General features: G+C 43.4%; 1 long non-coding RNA gene across 1 annotated transcript; it reads right to left on the bottom strand.

The window, feature by feature from the left end:
* Positions 1-4,520: 4,520 nt before the first annotated feature.
* LOC150038996 (uncharacterized) lies at positions 4,521-14,164 on the bottom strand. Its single transcript, XR_016534568.1, has 5 exons — positions 14,003-14,164; positions 11,457-11,608; positions 7,439-7,596; positions 4,879-4,963; positions 4,521-4,607 (listed from the first exon to the last, which is right to left on the bottom strand). It is a non-coding gene; the product is annotated as an uncharacterized LOC150038996 (long non-coding RNA).
* Positions 14,165-18,116: the final 3,952 nt, after the last annotated feature.

Below are 18,116 nucleotides of genomic sequence, written 5' to 3'. Positions count from 1 at the left end.
CTTCCCTCCCACACATGTTATGAACTCTTTCACCTCCTTAGTACATAATGTATTTGGTTGCAAAAACAAAGATCAAGGTCAATGGAGCTTTGCTCTGTGTCTGTGATTCCTGGGAGGGTGGGAAGCAATATTTCCAAGCCAACTCTGGAGCTCTCAAAACATAAGGTCCATAGATTCTTTGAAAAGTACTTGTTTGTGTCGAGAAAATGCCAGTCCAATGAGAAACCAGATGGGTAGATGTACCAAATATTGAAGACAGGCCTCAAGGCAACACAGACAAACATCCTCTCTGGTGTACACTAAACTCAGGAGTGGTCTTCCAGCCGTTACGAGCAGAGAAATGTCCCACCAGAGTTTTCCAAATAGCAAACTCTTAGCCCGATGATTATCTCTATCATTTGCCATATTTTCAGTCCAAAAGCCTCTCTAGTTCCTACATGGTTAGCAGCTTTTATAACCCAAGATGAGTGTCCATCCCTTTTAATTTTCATTGTTGCATCTGGTTTGTCATTTCTCTGCAGCAGGTTGTATTACAGCGGAAGGATTAATGGGGAAATGGATGCAAACATTTTTATTTCAAATAGCATCTCTCAGACAAGATCTGGAAAACGGAATCAAGCCATATGATTGTAAAAGAAAAAAAAACCTCACTATCCAACTATTGGGCATGTTGCCATTATTTGTAAATAGCATGCAAATACAAACAACTTAACTGGGGTGGGGGAGAGATGTACATTTTTCATTTGTGTCTGGCTAATCATTTTTTTATTATTAATTTGGTCCCTTTTATTTCACATAAATGTCATCTCGAGCACCAAACATCAACAAATAAGATCGTTTATCTTGCTGGGGAAAGCAAAACATTGCTTTGCCATTCAGAGAAGGCAGCTGACGTCCTCGCCGCACCACTAATAAAGAAAGCCTTCAGAACGAAAAATAATCATTTTCTATTACTTTCCACCATGCCTCATCCATAAACACAGGGCTGCTGGTAATTGCATTTAGCAAAGAAGCATGCTCTGTGTATTACAATTTCCTGAAATTGAAAATAAAAGAAAAAAGAAACCTGAAAAACACCCCAGATTGAAAGTGGAGATGGAAAGCAAGAGAAAGACCCAGTTGCTCTTGTGTCTGGTGCCATGGGCTATGCAGGGGGAAAGGATGAGAGGAAAAGGAGGAAGGTTTCACAAGATAATTTTTTTTGCCTTTCCTTGGCCTGAGTTAAAAGGAACAGAGAGTTCTGGATTTACAGGAGGGTGCAGAGCGACACGGAGCAGAGGGACCAAGAACTCAGGCCTCAGGAACGAAGCTTCTTTAGCAGTTGCTGCAACCCAGCACAGATAACCACCGGTGTACATGTGGGCTCGGATACTCGAGACAGCCACGTGCACACACATGTGCACACGAGCCTCCTGTCATGGGCAGGGAGGCAGCATGGCTGCTCTGATAAATCCAATGCAAACCCCACAGACTCCACGCTTCCCTGTTGCCGAAGCATTTGGCTCGCCTGCCCGCGCTGCCTGCTCTGCCAAGCAAGGCACCGACTCCACAGGACAACCGTCCTGTCGATCTCTGCAGGAACATAAGACCTTTTTTTTCCAAGTAAAATGTTCCCCAACTCTGCAAGGGAGGTTGGCAGTACATCTCCAACTCTGGCCTGTCTTTTTAATACCCCTACAATAGCTCAGTTGGACTGAGACCAGCTGTTGGTACATTACCATTTGTAAATGCTTAAAACAGCTACTCCTTGTTTTCTTGGCAACACTGACTGTGGAAAAAAAAAAAAGAAAGAAAAGAAAGGAAGAAAAAAAAAACAGAAAAAGAAAGCAAGCAAGCTAGCTCCAGCCATTTCCATTCAAACATTAAGAACCGATGACTGCCAGTTTTGGCACTCAGTAGCCTTTGTTTGCCCGGCTCTCCTCAACAAGTTTCTCATCACCTCAGTTCTACTTCATGAGCCCCCCCCACACCCCGATACAGGAAAAGAAGGAGGAAGAAATTCAGCAAACGCAGCCTCAGATCAGCTTGGTCCTAAAGCTAGCTCACCCCAATCATGCAGTCTTCACCTGAAAGGAGACACCCAGCCTAAAGCAGCTCTCTTTGTTCGTCTCTGACAGGTCTTTGCTCTCTTTTGTCCCCTCCCCTGCCCAGATCATCCTTATTCTGTAGGTGCTGGGAAGCTTTTCCAGAGTCATCTCACTGCATATACAATCCCCGGAAGGAAGACAACTTGCAAGCGACACAGAGATGGACCCACTGTATATCCCCTCTGGTCAAAGCCACTCTGAAGACTCCTGTTCTGGGAACACCTGTCACCTCACCCAAGTCCTCCGAGTGACATTTGAAGAGTCCCAATGGCAACACTTGGCTGCTCAAAACCGAGGGGAAATGTCGTGAAGACCCAGCAAGGCTCTTTCCTGCCCCCCCCCACCCCCGCTTCGGCTGCTGTCCCACCGAGCTGCTGCTGGCAGTGGCGGCCTCCAGGGCCACATGCCCATCCACCATCCGCGCGCCACAAGCCTGGAGCCCAGACACGGGGGAGCACAGGCACTGGTGTGCCCAGCGCTGCCGCGGGGACAAAAGGCTTTCCGTGCCATGTCCCGTTCTCGTGCCCTTCTGTTTGATGGCCTCCCCTACCAAGGGCAGTGGTGGCTGCATCTGTCCTTGCTTCTTTAGTGGGGTTTCTGGGCACGAGAGAGAGGTCTGTCCGCGTCACGCTCACTCTTGGAGATGAGTGAATTCAAGTAGCCAAATGTCGCAGCAGGGTTGAAATCCCGCACATAAGCTCCAAGAGGAAGGAGAGGGCCCAAAATTGGCTCAGAAGAGGACTGGCACTTGGAGGGGCGGGGGTGGGGGGGGCAATTTGGCTTGAGATTGGAAAGTTCCCATTTGGTTTGATGGAAATGTGATAGCCAGTTCTTGAAGCAGAGGAAAGAAACTTGGAATGGGGAAAACAAACCACAAATACCCAGGAAAGCTATACCCCATATTAGAGAGCAAAGCACTGAGGAAGAAGCCACAGACAATAAGCAAAGGCTTTGTCTCTGGTTAGCGCCCCACCAGAAACATCCACGTCCTGACTCAAAACCCAGACTGCTTCATCTATAAATATCTAGTTCTGCTGGCAAGCAGGCCCAAGTCCCACCGGTCTAGAACGCAAAGCCAGTGTCTTCTTTAGCTTTAACTACTATGAGTCAGATATGCCTGACTCTAAAGACTTCCCCAGGTACAGAAACTAAGACACTGAATTTGAAGAGTCCTTCATAAACTAAAATCTCTCAGGACATTTGATATTAGATTTCTCTCAATCCATTTCTGGTCATCTTCTGATCATGAAGTTCATGGAAAAACTTTTTTTTTCTATTCTTGGGCCTGGCACAACACTGGACCTGAGTGCAGCGTGCAGTGGATTCAGTATGGATCCTGTTTGTTCCGCGAGTCACTTCTTATGTACATGTACTTGCTTGAACCCAGGGCCTGCACACTGTCTCTTAATATTTTTTATTTGCTCAAGGTTGGCACTGGACCACTTGAGCTCTATAGCTCCACTTACGGCTTTCTGGCAGTTCACTGAAGATAAGAGTGCCACAGGAGACTTACCTGCCCAGGCTGGCTTCAAACTGTGATTCTTTGATCTTAGCCTGCGTAGCTGGAATTACAGGCATGAGCCACTAGAGCTCAGTGATGGGACAATTTGATGGGGGAAGATTTGATGTGCAGACTGAAAACCCTAAGAAGACAGTGCAGGCAACTTAACGAGAGGCCATTATTCAATAACAGAGCTATGGCTCCAGTAGTAGAGAGTTAGCCTTGAGCAAAATGAAATTTAGCGACAGCACCCAAGCCCTGAGTTCAAACCCTAGGACACACACACACACACACACACACACACACACACACACACACACACAGAAAGAGATCACTGTGAGGAGTAAGCAATGAGATATGTATGTGTCCCTGGACACCTGTAACTGGGAAGTCAAAGTGACAGTCCTCATTCCAAAGCACAGGAAGAGGGAGCCGATGTTACTTAAGGAGCACCAGAAAAGGGAGTGTTGGGTAGGTGATGTGTGAGGCACAGAGCGCAGGCTGGGCACACAACTGGCCCTTCCTATTTCCTCCATGAAAGGACCAGTGCCTTCCTGTAGTAGTTCCCTTTGCTTTATTCTGTTCTCCAAAAATCTCACTGTATCTCTATGTCCATCTCTCTCTTTATGTCTCTGTGTAGCTCAGGCTGACCTCACTCTCAATGATCCCTTCTCAGTCTCTAAATCTCTTCACTCTCACAAACCCAATAACATCCCACCTTCCAAGATGCATCTGAAGACATCTCCAGCCCTTTTTTCTCTTCTCCCAGCCATGTTCCCTCAAACTTCTGGATCACAGTTACTTGAGAAAAAGCTTCTAAAATTCATGATTTTTTTATCCCATGTACCAAACATTGTGATAAGGCTGATAATTTTTACAGAAATTAACTTTTTACTTCATGAAAAATCACAGTTCCAGTTCTTGTGGTTCCGGATGCTGGAAGGCCAGGATCAGCTGGTTTGGTTTCCCATGAAGGCTCTCTTCCTAGTGTATAAATGGCCATCTTCTCACTATGAGCTCTGTGTGTGGGCAGAGGAAAGAGTGTGGACATGGAAACAGAGAAAGCCCTCTGGTACCTCTTCTTACCTCAAGTAAGAAGTCTATCATCTCAGAGCTTTGCTATTATGGTTGAATTTCATTAATACTTTCTTAGAGGACCCCTCTCCCAATATAGCCATACTAGGAATTTGGGCTTCAACATATGAAATTTAGGGTGGACACACTCAGTCCAAAATATCCCCAATAATCGCTTGAAACAGGCTCAGAGTTGAATGATAAGTATATGGATACCTTTGTCACTGGTCACACTAACTGCAAGCTGGTGGTCATCTGAAGAGTTAGTTCCCACAGAAGGGCTTTGTACTGGCCACAGACCCTGTGCACAGAATTTTTCAATAGCCCATCAAGTCCTGAGACTGATCAGAATAAATGGGGTTCTAGGGAGACAAGGAGGGGTACAGGAAAAACCCTCCCTAAGATGGGGCATTAGGATTAGGATTAGGGTTAGTCTAAAATGGACTTTTAGGAAGGTACATGGTATAAATATCTGCTGTAATTATGAAAATATCTTCATATATTCAACAAATACCTGTTACTGTCCAACATAATTTCTTTTTGTTTTTTAAATACATATATATATATATTTTTTTTTTGCCAGTCCTGGGCTTGGGCTCAGGGCCTGAGCACTGTCCCTGGATTTTCTCAAGGCTAGGGCTCTACCACTTGAGCCTCAGCACCACTTCTGGCTTTTTTCTATGTATGTGGTACCGAGGAATCGAACTCAGGTCTTCATGCATGCTAGGCAAGCACTCTACCACTAGGCCAAACTCCCAGCCCCTTAAATATATTTTTGTTATACTTAACCAGTTGTACAAAGGAGTTTCCAATCAACAGAAGTTTATACTACATCTTGACTGATGTCACCCCTTTCATTATTCTCCTCTATCCTTCCCAATCCAAGCCCTCCTCTCAATTTTCCTACTTTCATAGGACATACACTGAACATATGACTGCATTCTCCCTTCCTCCATCTCTTCACTTTCAACATGGTTTTTGATGTTGGTTATGAGTAGTGGACAAAGTAGACCTAGCCCCTATTCTCAGCAAACTTTCGATGTAGTTGAGAGTTATAGAATTTTTGGTATCAAAGTATGAGCTAGTGTTCAATAAGGTATGTTCTTTTATGGCTTAGTATGTTTTCCAGTATTATAGCACAACATCTGAGAATGCAGGTATGTTTTGGCTCACCGTTCTGGAAACAAGAAGTCTGAGAGCATGACACTGGCATCTGCTTGGCTTCTGATGCAGACTTCATGATGCTTCAACAAAGAGCAACAGAGCAGGCAGGTATGTGTAGGAGAGACAATATGAATGGCGCCCTCACTTTACAACAAGGAATCAGATTCTGAAAGTATTAGCCCAGTCCTCAAGAAAGGCATTCATCCCTGTTCATGACTTGATCACCTCTCAAAATGGCCATGACAGTGATGAAATTCCAGTGTGATGAGGCCAGGAGTTTGGCCTAGTGGTAAAGTGTTTGCCTAGCATGTACAATGACCAAGGTTCGATTCCTCGATACCACATACATAGAAAAGCTGGAAGTGGTGCTGTGGCTCTAGTGTAGAGCATTAGCTTTGAGGAAAAGTCCAAAAGACAGTGCTCAGGGCCTGAGTTCAAGCCCCAGGACTGGCAAAAAAAATTTCCAGTGTGACTTTCAAAACCATGGTCCAACCATGCCACCTCTCCATGGCACAACCTGAGGCTGTTCCATCACTATAAGAAGCTTTGTTTTGGCATCAGCCACACTCAAATGACCAATCCAATGAGAAAAGAGAAGCAAGATGGCCAGTATTTGATTGATTTGACCATATTGCAGAAATTGTAAGCACACACCCTTGTCTCCCCCCCCAAAAAAAATCTGCTCATGTGTGCAGATTTTCATTAAGTATATACCAAGGGAAAAGGCCCACTCCAAGCACTGGGCAAGCATTTGAAGATATCGCAAAGTAAGAGCCTCCCAGCAGGAAAATGGTCCTGAGGGATCACTAGCCCAGCAATGACAAAGACCTGATCCCTCTGGTAGCAAAACTCCAAGGACAATCTAGACCCAAATCTTAGGCATGACCTTGACTTAGCCTGCTGAAGGTCAGCAACACCTCCGGCCCTGCCACCTCAGAAGAGCAGAAGAAAAGACAGAAGGTTTTATTATGTGGCTCAGACCATTCCTGCCAACTTCTCCCCACAACTGCTGCAAGATAGAGTGAAAGGGAATTGGAAAAATAGAACCCCTACATCCCAGAAATATTACTTTCATGAGCTGTATGAATTATTTAACAGACAGCTGAAAAGACCAAACTCAACAGAAGAATACAAAAAGCCAGCTTGGCGGTACAGATACCTTCCCCAAAGCCCATGACAATGAAATGTGGTTTATGCCCCAGATCAATGTGCCAGCAAAGGAGGTTTTGGAGACGGATGCCCACAGCGATGGTTAGCTCCTTATCTCTCAACCCTTTGCTCCAGCATCCAGATCTCAGAGCCTGGATGGGCAGCCTAGGGAGAGCAAAGCTGAAAAGTGTGTAGATTGTAAGTGTTGGTTAAACAACCTCACCGTATTCTTATTTGCTGGAGGTTTTAGGGAGCAGATGTAGGACTGGCAGGGCTTGGAGCTGGCGAAACTATTCTAGCTCACACACAGCCAACATGGAAGGGGAAAAAAGCCACACATGCAAACACACACACACACACACACACACACACACACACGCTGCATTTGCTGTTGTGTGCCTGTGTGTGCATGCTCGCCATGGTGCCACCCCCCTTATCCAAGGTTCCTTAGAGTCAAGCTGACCAATGCAAAACCAGACTTGGGGTCCAGCCAAGAGAAATATGACTTCTCCCGGAATCTGCATGAAGGTGTCTCTCCAAGTGCTCGGCTCACTGTTGAGTCTCCCCCGCCTGCAGGCACAGGGGGGTTGGGACAGCCACTCGTCCACTGCAGGCTTGGTGCTGGAGAAAAGGGCAAACAAATGGAGAACCAACTGTAAAGGTGGCCAGCAGCAGCGAGGCAGCGCTGCAGCTGCCAGGCAATAACTTAGATAGTTACAGCTGCCATCACCTAGTTCATGCAAGCTTTTTAATATCTTTTGGCAGCTCTCGGTGTCACAGCACAAAGGGAGAGTTGGCACTTTGCAACACACTTTGTTTGACATAACTGTAGGCAGGACCCAGCTGATACCTTCAGCAACGTGGATGGGTTGCTCTTAAGGTGTGTTTTAGCAGATCAAATGAGAGATTTCTCCCCCATTTCTCACTCTCTCTCCCCCCTCCACCCTACCACAGGACTGTTTATGTTCAGAGCATGCAAAACCCCCAAAAGCACACCTTGAGCACCGAATCTGATTAATGGGAGGACCTGGCGCATGCACAACCTAAGATTGGCCTCATAGGCATCCGGCTAAAGAAGAGAGGAAAGCAAGGCGTAGAAGACAGAGAGCAACAAAAGAAAAGGGGAAGGAAGAAAGAAAAGTCATTCATAACAGAGCTCCTCCTGGGCCTTATCAAGAGACTCAGTGCCTGCTTTACCCCCTACACAATGGAGTTGTAAATCAAGCAGAATACTACCAGTTTGCTTCCTGCTCTTCCATTTAAAGTTATTCACTGCTTGGCTATATAACCCTTCCCCTCCCCCCACCCCCTACCTCATGCACTGGCACAAGAACCCAGCCTGTTCCTGTGATCTCTCTGCCCTGTGGTGAATCTTCCAGGAACCAATAGCTAAGAAGGTACTTTTAGAAGCACCTCTCAGGCACAGGAAGATATTATGACAAATTTTCATGATTCCTCCACCGAGCCAAATGTCCAAGAGCATAGCTGGGGTTGGAAATGGTCTTCTGTAAGACCCACAGCACAGGTGGGGCATGAAGAGAACGTAAGGGTAGTGGATGGACAGGAAACAGAGTTGCAGAAAAGCAGACATCAACCCTCTGGAATCAGTGCATTGTATCTGCCCCCACAGGATATTTCCTCCCTGCATCCCTCCAGGCTGGGAAATAGTGACTGTCTGCAAGATGGAGAAAGTCATTGAGAAGATGCATAAATTAGAGACACGGGGAGAAAATAAGCCTGTGATAGGCCTATGTCAGTGATTGTCCATCCATCTGACAACTCCCTGACACAATCACCTTATCAAGAGAAAAAGCAATTGACTTTGGATCATAGTGTAAAAGTTTCTAATGCACAATTGGCTGATCCAGTTCTCTTTGAGCCTATCAGAGGGTAGCACATCATGCTGGGAAGCCCACCATGGGAGCTCATCCCTGGGGAGCCTCAAGGGACACTAAAGATCCCAATTATAGCAACTCCTATTTGTTGTACTTATTTGCAAAGACCCTGATTTAATGAAGTATGACAGACTGAGTGGCTTCAACGAAATACATGGACTGTCTCTCATTTCTACAACTGAGAGTCCAAGATTAAGGAGTCTATAGATTCAACTCTTTCATAGTTGTTCCATGTTTCTCCCTGAACTTCACATGAGTGTCCTTTGGTTTTCTTGGCTTATAAATATACCACTTTCATCTCTGCCTATGCCTTCACATGCTTTATCTGTGTGGGTATGAATGTCTACAAATTTCCTTTTCATAAGGGCATCATTCATTCATACTACATTAGAGGCCTATGCTGTTCGAATATGATCTCACTGGCAATAGCTCTAGTCCCAAATAAGGATACATGATGAAGTACTAGGACTAGGTCTTCCACCATAAATTTGAGAGGCCACAATTCAACCTACACAGTTCAATACCTCTTCTGGGCCAGGCAATGTTACAATTCTGGGCACTAATTGTAACCCGTTAGAGTCCCCACGAAGTCAATGGTATCCTCATTTTGCAGAAAAGGAAAAGAGGACTCAAGAAGTTGACGATCTCAGTCAGCTTTGGAGGAATACACATGTAATCCTGACTACTCAGGAGACTAAAATCAGGAGGAGCAAGGTTGAAGGCAAGCCCAGATTTAAAAGTTCACAAGACCTCTTCTTAAGAGAAAAGGCTGGGCATAGTGGAGTAGACCTGTCATTCCAGCAGCAGCTTAAAGTATAAATAAAATGATCATGGTCCAGGCCAGCCCTAGCAAAAAGTAAAACTCCAGAGTGAACAGGGCAGCTTGTCTATGGGGCAGAGCCCTGCCTGGGTGTGGGAGGCAGGTGTATGAGGTTATAGCCTGGCTGTCATGTTTTCATTGCCCTTGGCTGGCAGGAGAATTCATTTCTACTGAGTTCTGAAAAATACAAAGTATCATGTGCTTTATCCTGTGCATTTACTTAGTATCCAATGTCCACTTATCACCTAGTAAATAAGACAATGGCAAAGGCAGTGTCTGCTATATTTGGATTCTGTTGGCATCAACTTCCTCTTCCCTTTTTTGGCATGCTCCCAGACTCCCTCTCCCCACTATCCCTGCTCCCCGCTCAGGGAACACAAACTCATTGCTCTATCCATGAGTGAAACACCAGTACAGTCCCACTGGTGACTGTGTACCTACCCATCCTCCAAAACAAATGCATAAATAAGTAAATCAGAGGTAGTTATTGGTCAGTCAGTTCCTTCAGGCCAAGCACTGTGATAGTTAAGTTCCTTTAATTAGTTCAGTTAATCCTCCCACATTTCTGTCATGATGCCACACTTTACAGATGAGGAAATTGAGAAGAAAAAGGCTGACCATTTACTGTCATTCTTTGAAGAAGAAAAAAAAAGTACTCCAGAGCCCTGCTTTTATTTCAACTTGTGCAGTTTTACCTACCCAGAGGGAGGGAGGTCAGTCTTAGAAAAACTCTTGGTTATGGTTGACTTATAGTCAGCATATCTGGTTAGACAGGCCTTCAGTGCTGTCCTCAGATGCTGGGCATGTATTTCTCTCAAGGATGTCAAACCCTGTGCCTACTAAGCATTGTTCTTCAGTTTTCTAACCCTTCTTCCTTCATAGATCCATGTCCCCAAGTGTTGAGTTGTAGTATTCAAATGAGAGGGGGGTATTTCTACACTTCCAGTCTGTCAAGTTGCGCTGTAAGGAGACATCTTCTCTGTCCATCCATGCAAGGCTCATACATAGCTCTCAGACTTCTGTTCTCCCAGACTAAGCAAGGGCAGTGACAGTTCCTATTTCCCTACTAACAATCAGAAATGCAGCTCCTTCTTCACTCTGTTGTGCTCAACAATCCCAGCCGTTTTCAAAACAAAATTAGATGCAGCCCCAGCTTGAGAAATGTTCCACCTCCTAGAATCACAGCACGGAGGATCATCACCCACTTATTATCATTCAAAACAAATAAGAAGGATAAAACATCCGTTGGAACCACTCCAGGACAGAAAGAACTAGAATATTTAATAATAATCTTTTTTAGAAAAACCCATAGTATTCCACAAATAGAAAGCATGAGAAAATGCAGAAAAAAAATGACAAGAGGACACTCTGCACCTTTACTCACAAAACACAAATCACCTGAAATAACAGAGCAGCATTGAATATCCCACCAAACGGACAAGAGAGCCCGATCTCAGCAGCAGCTCCACTTTAAAACTCAGAGAACTGAAACCCACTTGCAGCATCCAGCACGTAGCAGATGTGGTTAGCTTCTTCTCCCCTCTCTACTGCCTTCAGACTCCCTCCTGCTCAGAAGGGAAACCATTCCATTCAGAAATTCCTGCCTTGCGCTAGAACACATCCCATGATATCCTACACTCAGGAAATTCCGCTGTTGCATGAAGATTCTCTTAAGCCATTTTCAACCCGAGTAAATGTTTAACTTGAACTTGGGAAACATCATGGGATGGTTAAATAAACAAACAAATAAATAAAACTCCACTCACATTCCAGAGGACCTTCACAGAGAAGACAGCGTGGTCAGTGTGTGGGTTCGTGGATTCGGAGCAACGTGCCTATGGACTGCACAATCTTTGCTTCCTCTTCTCCATGAACGTCCCCAAGCAAGATTATCCAGTAATGACTCCTCCAGCTCTACCTGAAGAAAAAAAATCTCATTCCTGAAATGCCTAACTTTGACCCTCAAAGTTAGTGGCAGGTTCACTATTTGCAGAAAAGTCGCAGGTAGGGGTAAGCAGACCTCACTCCAGAAAACTAGGCCTGTGTTCCTGCTGGGCTTGTGGCTCAGTGGTAGACCAGGTGTCTAGCAGACAAAAGATCTCAGGCTCAATTTTCCAGCACAAAGTGGGGGAAAGGAAAGTCAACATTTCTAACATCCCAAAATTGCCTTAAAAAATAGAAACAGCCTAAATATCAAATGATTGGGAATTTGCTAAGTAAATTTAAATGTCTGAATACAAGTAATGGTTTATACAAAGATTTAAGAGAAATGCTAATGGCATAAGGTTGAATGACAAACAAGATGCATTTACAGTTTTCTCTCAGCCATAAAAATTTTAGAAAATGAATACAACACTATGTATTCTTTTGTCTGCCAGTATCTGATTTTCCCCTTTCCACGTCTAAGACACAACCCATTGTCACGGAGAAGCCATCTACACAATATGACTGGCCTCTGGCCACAGTGGATTGGTCCAGGGTGGACATCTGACCCAAGCCAGGACAATTCTCCTCTTCCCTAGCAATTTTAGAATTGGAACGGAGGGAATCTTTCCCTTCCCAGAAGAAGAGCCAGTAGGGGAGAGTGCCTAGCAGCTGCACATGTACACCCATGTGTCCTGCCCTGTGGGCCAGAAAAACTGGCACCAGAACCAGACAGAGAAGGCTATGGAGGAGGCAAACACAGTGAGAAAGACTCAAGAGTTGAGGAAGGAACATCCTAAGAGTCCCCCAAGTCTACCTTCTCCCTGTTCCTGAGGCCTAGGCACCTTTCCACCCTGGGATCCACAACACAGACAAGCCCAGTCCTTTTAATGCAGCCCCGATTTCATCGAAGGCCTTTTGAATTGGATTTCTGTCATTAGTAACCGAAAGAATCCTAACCATTCCCTTGAATGCCCCATACATCCTCCTAATGCGTAAAATATCACTAGAGGAAAGGGATGTATAGTTACAAGGCATTTCTTTTGCCTTTCAGTGTTTTCTACATTCAAACGTTACAAACATTTTGATCATCTAATGTTCAGTGTTTATCTTCAAATCTTCCTTAATTCTATTGTATACTAGATACATACTTTTTATTAAGGAATTTATTAACATTGATTTCTACATCATATTTCAAATTTCATGTTTAACAAACAAGTATTCAAGAAGGGAATCTCTATATACAATCACTGTCACATAGATTTTAGAACCTACTTAAAATTAAGCTGAGGGTTTGTTGAAAGGAAGCCTTAGTTATCAGGAAAAAATACATCTAGTTTTTAAAAATGCATCTATTATGTGAACTAAGGTTCTGAAAGACAAAAGGGATATTAATTCTAAAATAAAAAAAACATACACAAAAACACATACAGAGCCATATGCATGTATACATGATCAAACTGGCTGAATGTGGTACAGATAGTAATGGATTTCCATGTAACCCCTTTGAACAATGAACAGCTTAACAACATGAATACAGGAAGTGAAACATGTCTTGTCTGAAGGGGTAAGGGTAAAGGAGAGGGAATGAACAAATTAGAAAAATGGTGAGAGAATGTAGTCATAGTATTCAATGTACAGATATGAAAATGGAACTAGAAAATTGGAAGGGATGGGAGAAGTTGGGAGAGATGGAAGGGGAGATAATGATTGAAAGGGTGATGTCTATTATACAAATAAACTGGCATATTGATTGAAACTCCTTTATGCATATATGTAAAGCTAATTTTAAAATAAAAGGGAATAAATATTTATTGAATTTGTGTGCATATATGTTATATATGTGTGTATATCCAGGTCTGTGTGTGTGATTAGTAATAAATCTTCACATTAGACATAGAACACAAACATCCTGGAAACAGAGCTGGGTGCTTGTGACCAAATCTAATCCTATCTACTCAGGAAGCTAAGATCTAGAAAGCATAAAAGTTTATGAGGCTCATCTCCAAAATAACTGGCAAAAAGGTACACCAGCTCAAGTGTAAAGCACCAGCCAAACAAACATAAAGCTCTGAGTTCAAATCCAAGTACCAGTACGAAGAAGGAGAAGGAGAAGGAGAAGGAGAAGGAGAAGGAGAAGAAGAAGAAGAAGAAGAAGAAGAAGAAGAAGAAGAAGAAGAAGAAGAAGAAGAAGAGGAAAAGGAAGGAAAGAGAAAGAAGGAGGAGGAGGAGGAGGAAGAGGAGGAGGAGGAGGAGGAGGAGGAGGAGTCCTGGAAAAAGTCTTCTCAAACCCCTGCATCTGTGGTGTGGGCTCTGTCATGTCCCATTCTAGTCACTTCTGGGTTTCTACAGATTTATTAGCAGAAGGTCACATATTTGCATGTCTTACCAGAAAGGAAAGGTAGGAAAACTGCTCCCATCTTTCTACAAGGTCTGATTACTTGTCCTTTCTTCCCTTCCTCTGCAAAACCACTGCTATTTTGGACCTCTTCTGGGACTCAACCTTTCTCCCCAGTGATGCTGCCCAAAGCTGTAATCTTTGGAAGCCCAGAGCAATTGCTCCTTTCTCTCTGAGAATCAGAACGCTTGGCTGGCACACCCCCTGGTGGTGACCTAATAAATCTCCCTCAGTTACCATAGGGGATGACCCCCCCCACACCCCACCAAGTCTTCCAAAACACGGTTCCTGAGCTCTAGTTCTACAAAAAACTAGTAGAAGGGGTGAAGGGTTTTATGCAAATTTGAAAACAGTTGGATAAATAAAATTAATCAGTTTGCTATTATTATTAGCAGATGCTTCCAAATCCTTAATATGGTAATAAATACTATGAATCTCTAAGACTTTGGCCTGCAATGAAATCCAGGTTTATTTGATCAACCTCTTTGGAAAATACCTTGAGGGCTATCACCTATTTAGCATGTGCCATTAATTGTAATATCCCCATTTATAGATGGAAAAACTGATACTTACAGAGGTCAGATAGCTTGCTTCTGTTTGGTATAGGTACATGACCTGGAAGGTCTGGTGCTTAACAATCTTGCAAGACCCTGGCTTTATGTTACTTCCAGGTGATATTCTGCAAAATCCACTGTGCATGTCAACTTGATAGTGCTGTGGTACCAGTTATGTCTCTATGTCTCTGAAGAGCAGGAATAGCACCATCTACAGCGGACAGAACCCCATGCCACACACACGTGCCCTAGAGAAGCCTCAGTTGCCATGTGAGAAAGGGAGAGTGAAGTTTCTAGCACCACAAAAATCCCTCTAGAAACCTGGAAACCTTCGGCAAAGGGTCTGGAACCCAAAGCTCTACCTTTCAAGGATATTGTAGAAAATGTAACCGACTACATTTTACATTTTTATCTAATTGCAGCTTGGTTTCTTTGAATCATGTATACCTACAATCCAGAAGTCTATATAGTTAGATATTTGATGTGTGTTTCTGTTTCTTCATCTATCAAAAACAGAGGTGCTAGTACATTTTTATACTTTAAGTACATAATATGTTTAAGAATTCAGACAGTACCTTTTTGGTTTGTCAGGATAATTTTTTATTTTCTTTGTTTTGTTCTTCCACCTGTGTCTTCTTTTTTCTCTTCAATTTTAAATAATAGAAAGCAAAATTAATTTGATTCATAAAACTGAAAGTCAGACTTTATGTACAACTGGATCCAGAGACCCAACATGAGACCATAATTAGGCCTCATGTTACCAGTATTTTTAAAGAAAGCAAATATAATATAGTACTATTTTTAAAAAGAGTCTTAGTCCCTTGTCTTGGTTGACACAGAGAGACTGCCAATAATAACATGGATGGTAAGATTTGGGGGCTTGACCCTCTCCTTTCCAACACTGCCTTCCAGTCACCCTTACTGATTAGCCATGTATGAACTTGTTTATCCATTGGTCCAAATGGAAATGCTACTCCTTTTCAGCTTCAGCGGAAGCTGAAAGAGGTTGTAAAACTTTCAAAGGTTTTTTTCTGTATGTGTATGTACATACATATGTAAATATATAAACACATATGTAAATTATACACATTACATGAATGTTCAGAGTTCACAGGGATGACACTGTATACTGTAATGGGTTTCCCACGTATTTGTTTTGCAAATTTATTATTTAAAATTCCATGACTAGGCTGGGAGTTTGGCCTAATGGCAGCGTGCTTACCTAGCATACATGAAACCCTAGGTTCAATTCTTCAGTACCATATACACAGAAAAGGCCAGAAGTGGTGCTGTGGCTCAAGTGATAGAGGGCTAGCCTTGAGAACAGAGAGGCTCAGGGACAGTGTCCAGGCTTAGAATTTAAGCTCCAGGATTGGCAAAAAAAAAAAAAAAGCATGATTAGCTTGGCAAAATGAACACCTTCAATATTAAGTCACCTTATGTGGGTGAATGTGTATATTGACAAGATACATATAAATGGCAAATAAGGAAAGTTAAAAAAAGCAGATAGATTGATCATTCCTGATTTTAATACCACCCCCAGGTAGAACAGGTGGCGAAAATAGAATAAAACATGTTGCAAGGAACTTGTCATGAATTTTAAAAACAGAAACGCCTACAGACCAAATACACTGCTCTGACACTGGGCTAAATCTGAAGTTCCCAAACTATTTTAAATGACAAAGCAGAAGCTCCCAAGAGAGGGCTACAACAGATATGGTTTGAGGGCAAGTGCTTTGGAACTCAATCGAACAGGAAGAGCTTAAAGGGACAGACAGGAGACAAGGTGCTCATTCTCACTTGCCACCTGGGCCTCACACAGATCTCTCCAGATCCTAGGGACCAGTCTATGTACACAGGCCAAGAAGACTGCTGGCAAAGGCCTCTGGGTACTTCTCCTCCCAGCACTAAGAAAAAGATAAGGCTGGATTTTAACCAACATGGGATGGAGTGAGTTTGAACTCAACCTGGATGACATAGCAGTTCCCTTTTCATAAAAATAAATAAATAAATATTAAAAAAAAATAAAACAACACTAGATGAGTATAACAAATCCATCAGCACACTGGTCCAGGGCACAAGCCTGGAATTTCTGCCCTATTCAGCTACTCAGTATTGTGCCCTCACCCAACACAATCCAAGGTCAAGATGTAATCCCTCCATTGAAAGATACCAGGTGAGAGGTACAAAATGGCCCAGCAAACCTGAGTTTTAATCACAGCTCTGACTCATATTAGAAACACAGGAAAAATGAGGCACTTACCCTCAGCTCAGGCCCCCAGTTCTCATCCCCAGCTCATAGACAGACTGCTGGACTTACTAGGTCACAGGTATTTGCCGTCTTGCCCATCTGGCCTGGCCTTGGAGATTCCCCTTCTATCTTGCTGGGTACACCAAGGGATCCCAGCCTCAGAAAACATTTGGCAATTATCCAGTGAATTTTTATCATTGGAGACAGCCAAACAATCTAGACATGGGACATCCAAATCCACCATCTACATGGATCAAATTGTACCTCCGACATACACAGTTTCATCCATAAAGAACTGAGGATCATTGAGAACCATGTCTCAGTTCCTCCGCATCCCATGTTATATTGGCCTCCAGTGGGATTCTGAACTTGTCCCATTCCTGTGACAACCCTCTGTTCCCTATCAATGCCCTCCTTCCACAGGCATCTCAGCCCCATCTACAGGGTTTTAGCCCCTACATCTGGATTTTTTTGGTAGCCCTCAGGAGCTGGAACATTCTCTGCTAAGTGTTTGAATTTTATTAAGAAGAGATGCAACATTTGAGGTGCCTTATAAAACGTAAAGGAATGCAGGTGTAGTGAGAATGTCAAGCATCCAACTAGCCAAGCTGCACCATGGTCTGTGCTATGGTATGGTTCTTGGATGGTCCCCAAATGCACCCAGATGTTGATGGCTTAGTTGCCAGTCCATGACACTACAAGGAGGTGGGGCTTAGTGAGAAGAAATTAAGCCATTGGGCCACATACTCTTAAAGGAGATATTGAAACCACAGACACACTCTCTCTCTCTCCCTCTGCTTCCTAGTTGCCATGAGATGAACAGGTTCCTGTGCTACATGTTCCTGCCATGATGAGCAGTGACACCACAGACCTAAGGCAGAAGTGAAACTGTGAGTCCCTCCCCTCCAAAAAAGCCTTTTCCTTTATTAAGTTGATTGTCTCAGGGATTTCATTACAGTTAACACAAAGCTGAGGAATACAATATAGGTTATACCTTATTACCCAAACTGTACCATATTGGGGAATGACCATTCTTTACCTTCCTCAACCTACTCTTACTAGGTTTTATCAGACCATTCCCTCTGTCCAGAAGATAATGACCCAGGCCCCTTACATGATGGAAGGAAATTTTTATAATCCCCTCCTAGATGACATGTGCCAATTAACATCCAGTTTTGCAAAATACACAGATAAAACCTCAGAAGCTTAAAGACAAAGGCTTAGTCCTAAAAAGAAAAGGAAAATGAAGAAAAGAAAAGAAATGCTATCTCCAGCTGTGGAAAAGACAGCACCTTAATCT

The sequence above is a fragment of the Megascapheus bottae genome, unplaced genomic scaffold (genome assembly GCF_031878675.1).
Source record: "Megascapheus bottae isolate mThoBot1 unplaced genomic scaffold, mThoBot2.hap1 H_1, whole genome shotgun sequence".
NCBI classification, from domain to species: Eukaryota; Metazoa; Chordata; class Mammalia; order Rodentia; family Geomyidae; genus Megascapheus; species Megascapheus bottae.
This window is presented reverse-complemented; position numbering and strand designations above follow the sequence as displayed.